This window comes from Ailuropoda melanoleuca, chromosome 15 (assembly GCF_002007445.2).
Source record: "Ailuropoda melanoleuca isolate Jingjing chromosome 15, ASM200744v2, whole genome shotgun sequence".
NCBI classification, from domain to species: Eukaryota; Metazoa; Chordata; class Mammalia; order Carnivora; family Ursidae; genus Ailuropoda; species Ailuropoda melanoleuca.
This window is the reverse complement of record NC_048232.1, coordinates 43,599,709-43,612,800: the sequence shown is the minus strand read 5'-3', so window position 1 is coordinate 43,612,800 and position 13,092 is coordinate 43,599,709. Positions and strand designations below refer to the sequence as shown.

The following is a 13,092-nucleotide window of genomic DNA, read 5'->3' as shown; positions in this document are numbered from 1 at the left end:
ATTCAAAAAAGTCCCCTTGCTGGTGCTCACAAATGACTAAAAAGGTTAATAAATTTCAGAATCTGCCTGGTAATCCAGGGAGATAGAACTTTGCAAACACAGACTTTTCGTTTTAGATTGAATCTGACATTATGAAAAGCTACCCTCTCTTCCCACACTCAAAGTATTTATCCAGGCTTTTAACAGAGTAGCAAGAACGTGGCAAGAGAGCTAACATTAATTGTGGGTCCGCTCTGCAGAGGGACTCTCACATACATCATCTCACCTGGGCTTCATGATAGTCCTATGGGGAATGCATCACCATTTCCATATTTCATAGGTGAGGGCATGAGGGGGCTTCAACATGCCCCATCGGGGAGGGACTCACTCTGGTGCCTTTTCCCTAAGCACTGGTGACCCCCTTGCAGGATTTACCTGTTGTCTCCTGCTGACCCCCTCATCCCAGTCGTGTAAAACCTTGATATGAATGCCTCTTTGCCCACTATGCAGTGCCAATTATGGCAAGAGGTGGCTCCCAATTTCAACCACTTGTGTGACCAGTCAGTTCTTGGAGTGTCAAGTGCAGAGGCCATCTTTCTAGGAAAGAGGGGTTTGAAATGGATATCCCTACCCTCAGCAGTATAGGCACAGCATCTGTCTCCCTAAATCTCTTTTATGGGCTCTGCTTACATAGAGGCAGGTCTGCAAGTGCCCTTGTGTTGGCTGGGGTGATGAGGTAGTGTCTGGAGGATGATGGTGGGTGGGAACTCCAGTTACCTCTCAATGGTGTCTCTCAGTAAAGGCTGCAGAGCAGCGGCAGGAGTGCGGGGTGGTTTCGGTCTTCAGTTATGATTCCGAGAAAAGAAGAACATCATTTACACATAGACGATCAGATTTAGTCCTATAGCAAGTCTGTGGGGAAGGTTCAGTTATGATCCCAGGGTCATGGATTGATTATGAATATGGGTGTGGGTTTGAATCACTGCTCTTATACTGTCCATGGTAAGTTCAAGCAACTTGATATCGGTGTGACTCTCACATTTCTGGGCCTCAGCCTCCTCTCTGTATGATTCGCCTACCCTATTCTATTGTGAAAAGCAAATGGGACAACCCCCATGGTAGTAAGTGCTCTCTACGTACTCACTGTTGCTATCTCCATTTTCCAGATGAGGAAACTAACACCCAGAGGGGTTAGATAACTGCCCAAAGTCACAGAGCTACTAAGTGCAAAACCTATGCTCTTAGCTGTGATTCCATGGCAGTGCCTCTTAGCCTTTTTCACATCCTGCCACACATGGAAAATACTCTTATAAATATGGCCTTGGGGGAATGAATGGGACAACTCAAGGCTTGAGGTGATGTCTGGTAGGTTCTGGCCATCCCAAGCTCCTTCTTGTGCTGGTACTTTGCTGTACTGGAACAGATGCCAAGGATGTCAGGTAAGGCTTCCTCAAGGAAATGCTGTTTTCAGTGTAGCTTGAGCAGTTAGTAAAGTTTAGTAGTGAAAGCGGGGGCAGTGAGGTTGGGTGTGAGGGACTGCTTAATTTTTTCTTCTGGAAAATGGAGATCACAGTACTATCTATTTTACAGAATACTCAAAAACTGAATGAAAGAATGTATATGGAAAGGCTTTGCAAAATGTGATATCAATTCTAGCTGTTACTATTTCTAAGGAAAATGGACAAAATATTTGAAATTGTAAGAGTGATTTAGGCATAGTGGTTACAGAGATGGAACATTTCTACCAAACATTCACTCAGGGAAAGGTACAGCTCTTCCTCCCTCCCCGCCCTCCTCCCTATATTGCTCCCTCCCTCCCCCTTCCCTCCTTCCTTCCTTCCTTCCTTCCTTCCTTCCTTTATCTTTAACCAAATAAAAATGGACATTAGCTTCTTCCAAGGTTTGTTATGAGGCTTAACCTATTTTTATCAAATAACTAAAGCAAGTAGGAATAAGTTCAAGAGTCCTATAGTCCCAAGCTAGGTGATCTCTGAAGTTCAGACTAATTTGGCTTTACCTGAGGAAATGGCATGCCAGGCCATCTCCATGACATAGTCCTAAGGCTTCTTTGGTGAGGACTTGTTCTGACAGGCAAGGCAGCCAGGCACAAGCCAGACCCAGAAACAAAGCTTTAATCGTTAGACGTTAGACGGCTAGACGGGAGAGATTTGGGGCTGTCGGTCAGCTTGTCTCTTGCCCCAGGGCCTGACGTCTGAGTCCTGTGGAAAGGGGGATGGGACGGTTTTGAGTAAAGCTTGTAAGGGCCACCGCACTGATAATGTTGTCCATCTCTGGGGCCCAAAGATGTCTGCCTTGGTCATGTCTCTTTGAGAGAGTAAGTCAAGAAAGGAAGAGAGACATTCTTCCCAATTATTCAGTGTAACACCAAAGTCGCCTTGTCATCCTGACATCAGCTCCATGGCATCAGCTGCGCCATCTCCTGATGGCAATGCCGGCTGGACGTGGTGAACGGTGAAAGGATGAAGGCAACGGGAAGAGAGTAGCAGGTGCCATGTGAATGGCTACTAGACTTATTTGTCAGCATATGGAAAATGTCCATATGCTGACATATGGAAGAATGATTAGAAGCAAAAAGTAGAAAGACATGGGTTGCACTTAGAACAAAAACAAGTCTTGGGGCATTTCCGCAAGTCTTCATTGCTATTTCAATCCTACTATTTTGTACCCTTGAGCTACTTATACTTTGAGATCCAGGATGAGATGTGTAGACTAATTCATCTCAAAATATTACCCATTTTAAGAAGTATTTTTTTAAAGAGTTCATTTAAAATTAGTTCAACTTTGACATTTTCTTTCCTGAGTTTACTGTAAAATTCAAGTCAAGCAACTTGCACAAATGCATCAATATTTTAAAAGCTACCAATCTTACACATAAAAAAGGTCCACAATCGTTAATAATCTTTAATGTAACATGAATTCATTATACATGAGCCCTCAAAGGAGAAACTCACGTTGTTCGGAATCCTAAGGGCTACAGAATGGTGGCTTTGGGATAGTTAAATACCACACATTTGCTTTGTAAAACCACCATCAAGTGACTTTAGCAGATTAACCCTGAAAGTCGACACGACTCTTTTGTCTCTAATAATGAGGACTAAGCAAAAGCAGAGTATTTTCTCTGATGTGACATTCTCGCGGTTACAGTTTTAACAAGATACCTCCTTGAAATTTGACTTTGATGATGTTCCTCAAGCCTTGGAGAAGCTGACTCATTCTTTGTACAAACAAAGAGAAAAAAAAAATTTCAAGGGGCTATTGCCATCCAGACATAGAATTTAAAAAAAAAAAAAAGAACTTTAGGAAGTTGTCATCTTAAAATCTCCTTAACTGGAGAGAGTCAAGAAAGGTCAACAATATTCTGAGGTGAATGGCTGAGTTAATGAATGGAAGAAGATTTTTCTGTTATCTAATGGAATGTGTGCTTGATTTACATCTTTATTTAAAGCTAGAACCCAGGGGAAGGGAAGGGGTTGGGTTTGATATTTATTTAGTGACTTCTGTCTACTAGGTTCCATAATTGGAAGTTTCTGACACATGATTTCACTTTAGGTGCAACCACCCTACTGATTGAGTCTTATCAGCTCTTTTTGTCAAATGGGGAAAGCTGAGTTTTGGAGGTTCAGCAATGTGAACACAGTCATTCCATCTGCTAAGTGGCTGGATCAGAATTTGAACCCAAATCTGAAAAGAATTCTTAGTAAATATCTCTATGTGTTTAAAAAAGGGAAGATTTCAACGGTTATTAAGATAATTCAGGGCAATCCTTACCTTGTAGCCTACACTTTCCCTTCTTAAATAAATATCTAAGGAAAAGGTTTGGGGGAGGGGCTTGAAGTGGGTCATAGGTGTGGTGGGTAAGCAGGTGGACTCAGAGTCAGAAACCTGGATAGAGAGCCTGCTCTGTTATGTTCTAGTGGTGTGACTTTGGGACAATTATTTAGCCTCCTTGAGCCTCAGTTTCTTTAACTGTGAAGTGTGGAAATGGGTGGAGGGGAATAATCATCATTTGTATACGACAGGATGTTTTAATAACAAAATGGGAGAATGCACTAAGCAGTTACCAAGCGCCTGGTACTTGGCACTAGCGTTCAGTACATTCTTATCATAATTACCCAAATGCTCTATGCTTATTGCCCAAAGTCAACAGATAGTTGCTCATCTCTCTATTGAATGTTGAATAGATGCAGTCTTAGAGTAAGTAGAAGAGAAGCCCATTGAATGACCTTTCCCCTGTGACTTGCAGCTAACGTGTGGGGGCTGGAATCATTTGATGGGAGTTTGGTTCCTGGTTCTGCTTGGTGATCTTGGAAAGATGAGTCACTCAATTTCTCTGAAAGCAATTTTCTTATCTGCAGAACGGCAACCAAAACTACATCCATCTTACAGAACTCTTGCCAGGCTTACTTGACAAGTGGTAAGGTAAGAAGAACATGAAAGGGCACCTAACCTGTTCTAAGAAGAGCCGAGAGAGTCTTCTTAAAAGGGAGTGAAGTCCAAGTGGACACTTAAAAAAGAAAAGGGCCTTGTAAACCATGATACACATTTCTGCCAGTAATAATTATGTTGTCAATTTAATAATGTAAGTATATACAGATCTTCCTCCACTTATGACAGGCTTCCATCCCAATAAACCCATCATTAGCTGAAAATCTCTTAAGCCAAAAGGCATTTGATCCATCTAAGCTACCGCACATCACAGCTTAGGTTAGCCTGCCTTAAGTGTGCTCAGAACACTTACATTAGCCTATGGTTGGGCAGAATCATCTCACACAAGGCCTATTTTATAAGAAAGTGTTGAATGTCTCATGGAATTTATGAAATACTGTCCTGAAACACAGAATGGTCATACGGGTACGGAAGGCTTGCAAGCATACCAGTTGCTGACCCTCGCGATGGCATAGCTGGCCGGGCGTGACCACTTGCTGCTGCTGCCTGCCATCATGAGATCGTGTCGCACCACGTACCGCTTGCCCAGGAAAATATCAAAATTCAAAGTTTAAAGTACAGTTCCTACTAAATGCATGTTGCTTTCGCACTGTGATAAAGTCAAAAAATCGTAAGTTGAACAATGTCTGTATAACTGATATTTAAACTTATTTCAGACTACGTTTTCCATTCTACTGGTTTCACTTTTTGACATAACCCTTGAATTTCATCAAGTTTTTAGGGGGAGGAATGCTGTGATTTTTTATTTTACAGTATCAATTTATTTATTTATTTTTAGCGGGTTGCAATTATCTCCAAAATTTGGTCTATCATTTTCCTAAAGGCATTTCTAGTAGAACTTCAGTATTTTGCAATGTCCTGAGTCATTGGCTATGTAATGTGAGAAATGAAAGAAATATAGACTGTGTAACTCCATTTTTTTAAAAGATTTTATTTATTTATTTGACAGAGAGAGACAGCCAGCGAGAGAGGGAACACAAGCAGGGGGAGTGGGAGAGGAAGAAGCAGGCTCCCAGCAGAGGAGCCTGATGTGGGGCTCGATCCCAGAATGCCAGGATCACGCCCTGAGCCGAAGGCAGACGCTTAAGGACTGCACCACCCAGGGGCCCCTAGACTGTGTAACTCCTGAACCAGAAGAAATATAGACTGCGTAATTCTTTCTGGCTTTCATAATGAATGGGATAAGTCCATGAACTCTGTGTGTGTGTGTGTGTGTGTGTGTGTGTGTGTGTGTGTGTGTATGTATGTATAAAAACGTGTATACGTCTTGGATTTGATCCTGAGTTATTCCTTCTGTATAAATAGGACACTGAAAGGCACATTAACTTTTCCAGGTCACGAGGGTTTTCATTAGAATGCTGGACTATTAATAGTTACCTAGTGGTGGAGAGGAAATGATGTTCCATTCCTTCTCCTCCCTAGAGGGCTTAGCATACCAGAGATCCACAATGATTTGCAAGTGTCTGGTTCAGAGTGTGCTGGTATTGTTTGTAAGGTCAAATTTTGGATGAAACTTTTTCAATGAAAACAAATCATGAAGGGTGTCATCACGAACATTCTGATTCTTAAGGAAAATTATTTTACATGGAATTTACCTAGTGCACCACATAAGAATTCTTAGCACAGAATATCTAGCACGGTGTAAAAATTTATTTCCCTCGAGTTGTTTAAATATCATGGTGTTTGGTACATATAAGGAAATACCTCCTTGTGCAAATAATCTTGCCAAAGCTTCTCTGCTATGGTCTCATATATAATGGTGCTATCAACATAGAAAAGGATAATTGAGTTACTACCTGGTGAACACAAACAAAAGAGCCAGCCCCAAGAGATAATTCAGAAACCTTTATTTTTTTTGTTATTCTGTAAAACAAGATTATCTGCGCAAAGAATCTAGAAAATTACCTGCACTGTTTCCAGCTGATTTTGTCTGAACTATTTCTGTGAGATCCACTGAACAGGCCAAGCTGGGATGAAGTGATTTGTTAGAATAATGAGATCTGTCATATGGCTGATATTATCAGGTTTTAACTAGACTATAAGCTCCTTGAGGGCACAGCCTGTATCATATTTATCTTTGGATCTCTCCTGTGTCTTGAATGTAGTAGGCATTGTCTAACTAGTTATGGAATTGATTTAAGTTCATCTTACTATGAAAATCATTTCTGAGCCTCCCAAGAATCAGACAGTACTTGAAAAATATATTCCTCAATGCCCCCTTTTTTTAAAAATTACATCTGGTTTAGTTTCTTACTGGGATCTATGTATGTATGGAAACATAGGTGTATATTTGTGGAAATTATGGATTGTGACAAGGAAAGCAGCCTCAAAAATTGGGTAACATTTGGCAAACATGGGTAAAATTAGTGCAGACTTGTCTGGCCTAACAGAATTCATATGGATTAAGAGTTTTTTTTTTTTTTAAGATTTTTATTTATTTATTTGACAGAGAGAGAGACAGCCAGCGAGAGAGGGAACACAAGCAGGGGGAGTGGGAGAGGAAGAAGCAGGCTCCCAGCGGAGGAGCCTGATGTGGGGCTTGATCTCAGAACGCCAGGATCACGCCCTGAGCCGAAGGCAGATACTCAACGACTGAGCCACCCAGTCGCCCCAAGAGTTTTGTTTTTTTTTTAACTGTTTTCATGGCTGTAGTACATTAAACAGTTTGTTTTACTTTTCTATTTTGACAGTTTTATCATTAGATAAGCCTGAAAATCAGGTGAGGAGACACTTGTGTATTTGTGCATGTATGTACGTAAACATGAGATAAACGAAATTTTATCCCAATAAGATGAGTCTGGCATAGAATGATGATAGTGGCTATTAGATGAGAGCCCAATATGTATCAGGTCACCTTTAAATACAATAATGTATTTAATGCATATAACAACCCTAGGAATTAACTGTTATTTCCATTTTTTAAGGTTAATAAGCTGATGTTCAGAGCTGTTTAATAACTTGCTGAAGCTCATACAGTGAGTGGAAGAGCTGAGATTCAAACCCAAAACTGACGAGTAAATTGGTCTTCTTCCCACGTATTGTGCTTGACACAGGAAGCACCTACACATGGTGATTCTTAACAGTGTCAAAACATCTTTTTCTTTTGGAACAACCCTTGTCTGTAATTATTACCTGTAGAGTCTTTCTTTGAGCCTTACAGCTAGATTAAGACTTTGATGATGTAGTAATGAACTAGTCCAATTGCAGCTTCGAGTACTGGCAACATTTCCTGGGAAGTCAGTAGCTGGACAAAAGTGAGTCACCTTGAATAAAAGAAAAACAGTGAAGTGAGAGGGCGTTTAATGCTTTGTCTCTTTTTAATACAACAAATTAAACAATTTGAATTCTGAGTAGAAAGAAACAGGGAGATGTTATTTCACTTTTCAAACCATGTTGAATTAATATCCTAGCATTTTTACCTTCAGGTGGTGATGAACGAGCAGCTGCAGGTGGAAGAGGTGTTTTATTGTTTTATTGGCTGGTAAGGGGGCCAAGGTGGTATTTGGGAAGGAGAAGGGTGATATTAGAGAAGCATTAGCTGGTTTGTACTCAATCTCTTTTCCTATGCACACAGGACAAAGATAAAGTTAAAATGTTAAAACTGAGAACCAATTTATCTATCTGAGTTTTTTGTTCAGGTGCTGTGATGCTCGGCCACCAGGAAACCCAGGTCTGCCAGGATGGGCAGCGAAATTTCCTTGTTGTGCTATGTGCTAGGCATAGTGGTGAACCAAGACAGAGTGGTTCCTGCCCTCATGGAGCTTATAGGCTAGACATAAGACATAATAATTTCATATAACAGTATGTGAGGACTTTAATTTTTCTTTTAAAGATTTTATTTATTTGAGAGAGAGAGAGCATAGAGGGAGAATAAGGGGGAGAAGCAGATCCCCTGCTGAGCAGAGAGCCCCACGTCAGGCTCCATCCCAGAACCCTGGGATCATGACATGAGCCGAAAGCAGATGCTTAACCGACTGAGCCACCCAGACATCCCCATGTGAGGACTTTTAAAGACATCACAGTCAGAGAAAATTCAGCAACTCAAAAGGAGAAAAATTGCCTCCCAAAGACCCCTGGAACTAGCCCATGGCTGGGAGTGTTCAGAGGGGACTGTGGGAAGACAAGACAATGGAGAGAAAAAACGAGGGCCCCAATGCAGTTTTCAACTAGTTAAAGGTAATGGCATCGGTAGGCGATGGCACTGCTCTCACTGGGGCTACTCGTGTTGTGAAACAGGAGAGAATGCCTGGGCATTAATGCCTGGGTCCCATCGTGGTTTAACGCAAACTACTTTTCATTCACTGGTGACTTGAGTCAAGGGTCTATACAGCCAATCACATTCAGTTTCTATGAAGAGGCTTTTGTAATAATTAGAAAATGTAATTTCACTTATTTATGTTATTGAGGTAAAATTAACATGAAATTATCCATTTCAAAGTGAACATTTCAGGGGCATATACTATATTCACCACATTGTGCAACCATCACCTCTACCTAGTTCCGTAACATTTTTTATCACCCCAAAAGGGAACCCCATACCTATTAAGTAATTTTCCTCCCTGTCTCTGGTAACTACCAATCTTTGCTCTGTCTCTACTGTGGATTTACCTGTTCTGGTTATTTATTATAAATGGGATCATATAATACATAATTTTTTGTGTCTGGCTTCTTTCACATAGCATAACGTTTTCCATGTTGTAGTATAGATCAGGACCTCATTTCCTTTTATGGCTGAGTAATATTCTATTATACGTGTATACCACATTTTATTTATCATTATTAATAGACACTGGGCTGTTGCAACCTTTTAGCTCTTGTAAATAGGGCTTCTGTGAACCTGTGTTGTCATAGTCCTTTTGAACTGCTAAACAATATACTGACTGGGTAGCTTATAAATACAGAAATTTATTGCTTTCAGTTGTGGAAGCTGAAGTCTGGGATCAGGGTGTCAGCATGGTTCGGTGAAAGCCCTTTTCTGGCTCAAAGACTTCTTGTATCTTCACGTGGTGTAAGGGGCTAGGGAACTCTGTGGATCTCTTTTATAACGCTAATCCCATTCATGAGGGCCCCACCCTGATAACTTAATCATTTTCCAAAGGTTCCACCTTCTAACATCATAACATTGGGCATTAGGATTCCAACATGTGATTCTGGGGAGATACAAACATTCAGACCACACCATGTGTTTACCTGTGCTTGTTTGAATACCTGTTTTCAATCCTTTTGAGTATACGGAGGAGTAGAATTACTGCAATTCTATGTTTAATTCTATGTTTAACTTTTTTTTTTTTTTAAGATTATTTATTTATTTATTTATTTGACAGAGATAGAGACAGCCAGCGAGAGGGAACACAAGCAGGGGGAGTGGGAGAGGAAGGAGCAGGCTCATAGCGGAAGAGCCTGATGTGGGGCTCGATCCCATAACGCCAGGATCACGCCCTGGGCTGAAGGCAGATGCTTAACCGCTGTGCCACCCAGGCGCCCCTATGTTTAACTTCTTAAGGCAATACCAAATTGTTTTTTACACTGGCTAAATGATTTTACAAATCCACCAGCAATGAAAACAGCTCCAATTTCTCCACATCTTTGTCAACATTTGTTATTTTCCTTTTTTTTAAAATTATAACCATCCTAATGGATACAAAGTGGTATCTCATTGTGGTTTGATTTACATTTCCCTAAAGATAAGCATATTTTCATGTGCTTGTAGGCTATCTGCATATCTCCTTTGCAGAAATGAGAAATGTCTATTCAAGTCCTTTGCCCATGTTCTATTGGGTTGTTCTGTTGTTGTTGTTGAGTTGGTACACTAATTTTTGAGCCATGTAGTTCAGCTGTGTCATGATGCAAATCTAATCACCACAGCAGTCTTAAAGGTGAGGCGTGGGCTGGGGGAAGAGAAAGCAAAGAGCACCAGAGAGGTGGAACTTGGGGTGTGGCAGAAAGGGTGTCACACACAGCTTTATCTTCCTCCATAACTTAGACATCACAGTTTATCTTCCCTGATAACTCAGAAGAGGAAGTGATAGCGTTGACATGGCACTTTGACGGATACCACTTTCTGAATCTGTGACCTCAGCTTCATTCTCACCTCCCTTGTGTAGATCCACAATAAAGAGCTACCATTTTTTAGTGCATGTCACGCACCTTCTCTTGCTTAACTTTCACAGCCATGCCAGGTTGGTGCTATTATCCTAATTTTACAGATTAGAAGAACTGAATCTTGGGGAGATGGAGTAACTGTTTCAAGATCACAACTAGAAGGCTGGGGTGCCTGTGTGGCTCAGTCCGTTAAGCCTCCAACTCTTGGTTGTGGCTCAGGTCGTGGTCTTGGGGGTTTTGGGATTAAGTCCCTTGGTGGGCTCCATGCTCAGTGGCGAGTCTGCTTGAGATTCTCTCTCCCTCTGTCCCTCCCCTCTGCTCGTGTGCGTGCACGCGCTCATGTACTCTCTCTATAATAAATAAATAAATCTTTAAAAAAAAAGATCACAGCTGGAAGGCAACTGAATGAGTAGGGACATGATTCTCACAGATTCACACCCTTTCCTATTACTCCACAGGTGGTTCCTTCCTTGCATGCATTATTGTCATAGTCTCCTTGCATGTCTCCTTTTCTTCAGTATTCCCCACACTGCTGACTTGGTAGTTTTTCTAAAATATAAGGCTTTTCATGCCACATCCTTGCTGAAGGTCTTTTAATGGCTGGTCATCCTATAGGATCCTCTGTCTTCCCTTTCAAGTTATTGTATTTTGCTGTCCTCATTTGCACCCCACCTTATAGTCATGTCAAACTACTCTTAATTTCGGGAATGGGTCAACCTATTTCTTAACCTTGTGCTCAAAACACAGAGTTCCTGTTGCCTGGAATGCATTAAGGACTTCCTTTCACCACAGGATTACATTATGAACTTTTCCCTATGCCATAAAAATGCACAAAAATTGGCAAATAAGGTAGTCAGGAGAAAGAAAGAGAGGAAGCTGTCATTATTTATATACCTCATCTTGACAGCCTGGAATATCCAAGAGAATCAACTGAAAAACTAATAAGACCACTTAGTAGTCAGATACAAGACGTAAGAAAATCAATAGCTCTCCCAATCACCAACAGTAACCATTTAGAATATGTAATGGAAAGAAAACTCTCATTCACAGTAACATCAAAAACTATAAAACATTTTGGTGGGAATGCAAACTGGTGCAGCCACTCTGGAAAACAGTACGGAGGTTCCTCAAAAAGTTAAACATAGAGCTACCCTATGATCCAGCAATTGCACTACTAGGTATTTACCCAAAGGATACAAAAATGCTGATTCCAAGGGGCACATTCACCCCAATGTTTATAGCAGCATTATCAACAATAGCCAAATTATGGAAAGAGCACAAATGTCTACTGACTGATAAATGGATAAAGAAGATGTGGTGTGTATATATATAAGGCCATCAAAAAGAATCAGACCTTGCCATTTGCAACAATGTTGATGGAACTAGAGTGTATCATGCTAAGCGAAATGAGTCAGAGAAAGACAAGTACCATATGATTACACTCATGTGAAATTTAAGAAACAAAACAGATGAACATATGGGAGGGGGAAAGAGAGAGAAGGAAACAAATCATGAGGGATTCTTAATGATGGAGAACAAACTGAGGGTTGATGGAGGGAAGTGGGGGATGATGGGTATTAGGGAGGGCTCTTGTGATGAGCACTAGGTGTTGTATGTAAATGATGAACCACTGAACTCTACTCCTGAAACCAATATTGAACTGTCAACTAACTAGAATTAAAAACAAATACACTGTAAAACACCTAGAAACGAACAAAATATGTGAATTCATACTTGAAAAAAAAACCTTTCTGGACTATTCTTGAAGGATAGAAACAATAACACCTGAATATGCAGTACAGTCCATGTTTCTGCATAGTGTCCTGTGGCGAGGGGCCTGAGGTCTGACCACTCAGGTCCAGTTCTTTCCTGGGTCATCTCAGGACAGTTACTTCCCTCCTCTAAGTCATGGCTTGCTTGCTTGCTTTCTTCCTTCCTTCCTTTTTTTTTTTTTTTTTTTTTTAGATTTATTTATTTATTTGAGAGAGGGAGAGCACATGAGCAGGAGGGGCAGGGGGAGAGAAGCTTGAGCAGACTCCAAGCTGAGTGCAGAGCCTGAGGCAGGGCTGATCCCATGAGCTGGAGATCACGACCTGAGGCGAACCAAGAGTCATAGGTTCAACCGATTGCACCACCCAGGAGCCCCTGAGGCATGGCTTTCTTGTTTGTGAAATGAGAGTAATAATATTTGTTAACTTCTGTGTCAAGGATGAGAGTTGAATAAAATGAGCTGATTAAATAAAATGATCTGTTTAGAACACTCAGCCCAGTGCCCAGCATATAGTAAATAATTAATAAATTACCTATTATACTAAAGATGAGCTATGCATTTAATGCAATTCCAATTGAGCATTTGTTTTGGTTGTGATTTGTAATTTTACTGAGGGCTTTACAGGGTATTGTTTTTTCACTTTCTGTTTTTGGAGTTGTGTGTCTTCTGAGTTGTGGATGTCTCCCAGCAGAAGTGTTTTGCTTTTGATTTTGCCTTTGCTTTTGCTGCATATGACCCCATATACTTGTCTCTCTCTCTCTCTCTCTCTCTCC

General features: G+C 40.9%; 1 protein-coding gene across 2 annotated transcripts in view; it reads left to right on the top strand.

The window, feature by feature from the left end:
• Positions 1 to 1,200: 1,200 nt before the first annotated feature.
• MDM1 (Mdm1 nuclear protein) overlaps positions 1,201 to 13,092 on the top strand; it is a 185,650-nt gene continuing 173,758 nt past the window's right edge. The window contains exons 1-2 of one of the 2 annotated variants that reach the window (XM_034643850.1): positions 1,201 to 1,418; positions 4,244 to 4,419. The gene's annotated coding sequence lies outside the window, so the exon portion shown is untranslated. The remainder of the gene's footprint in view (positions 1,419 to 4,243; positions 4,420 to 13,092) is intronic. The other variant, XM_011223779.3, reaches the window with a different exon arrangement.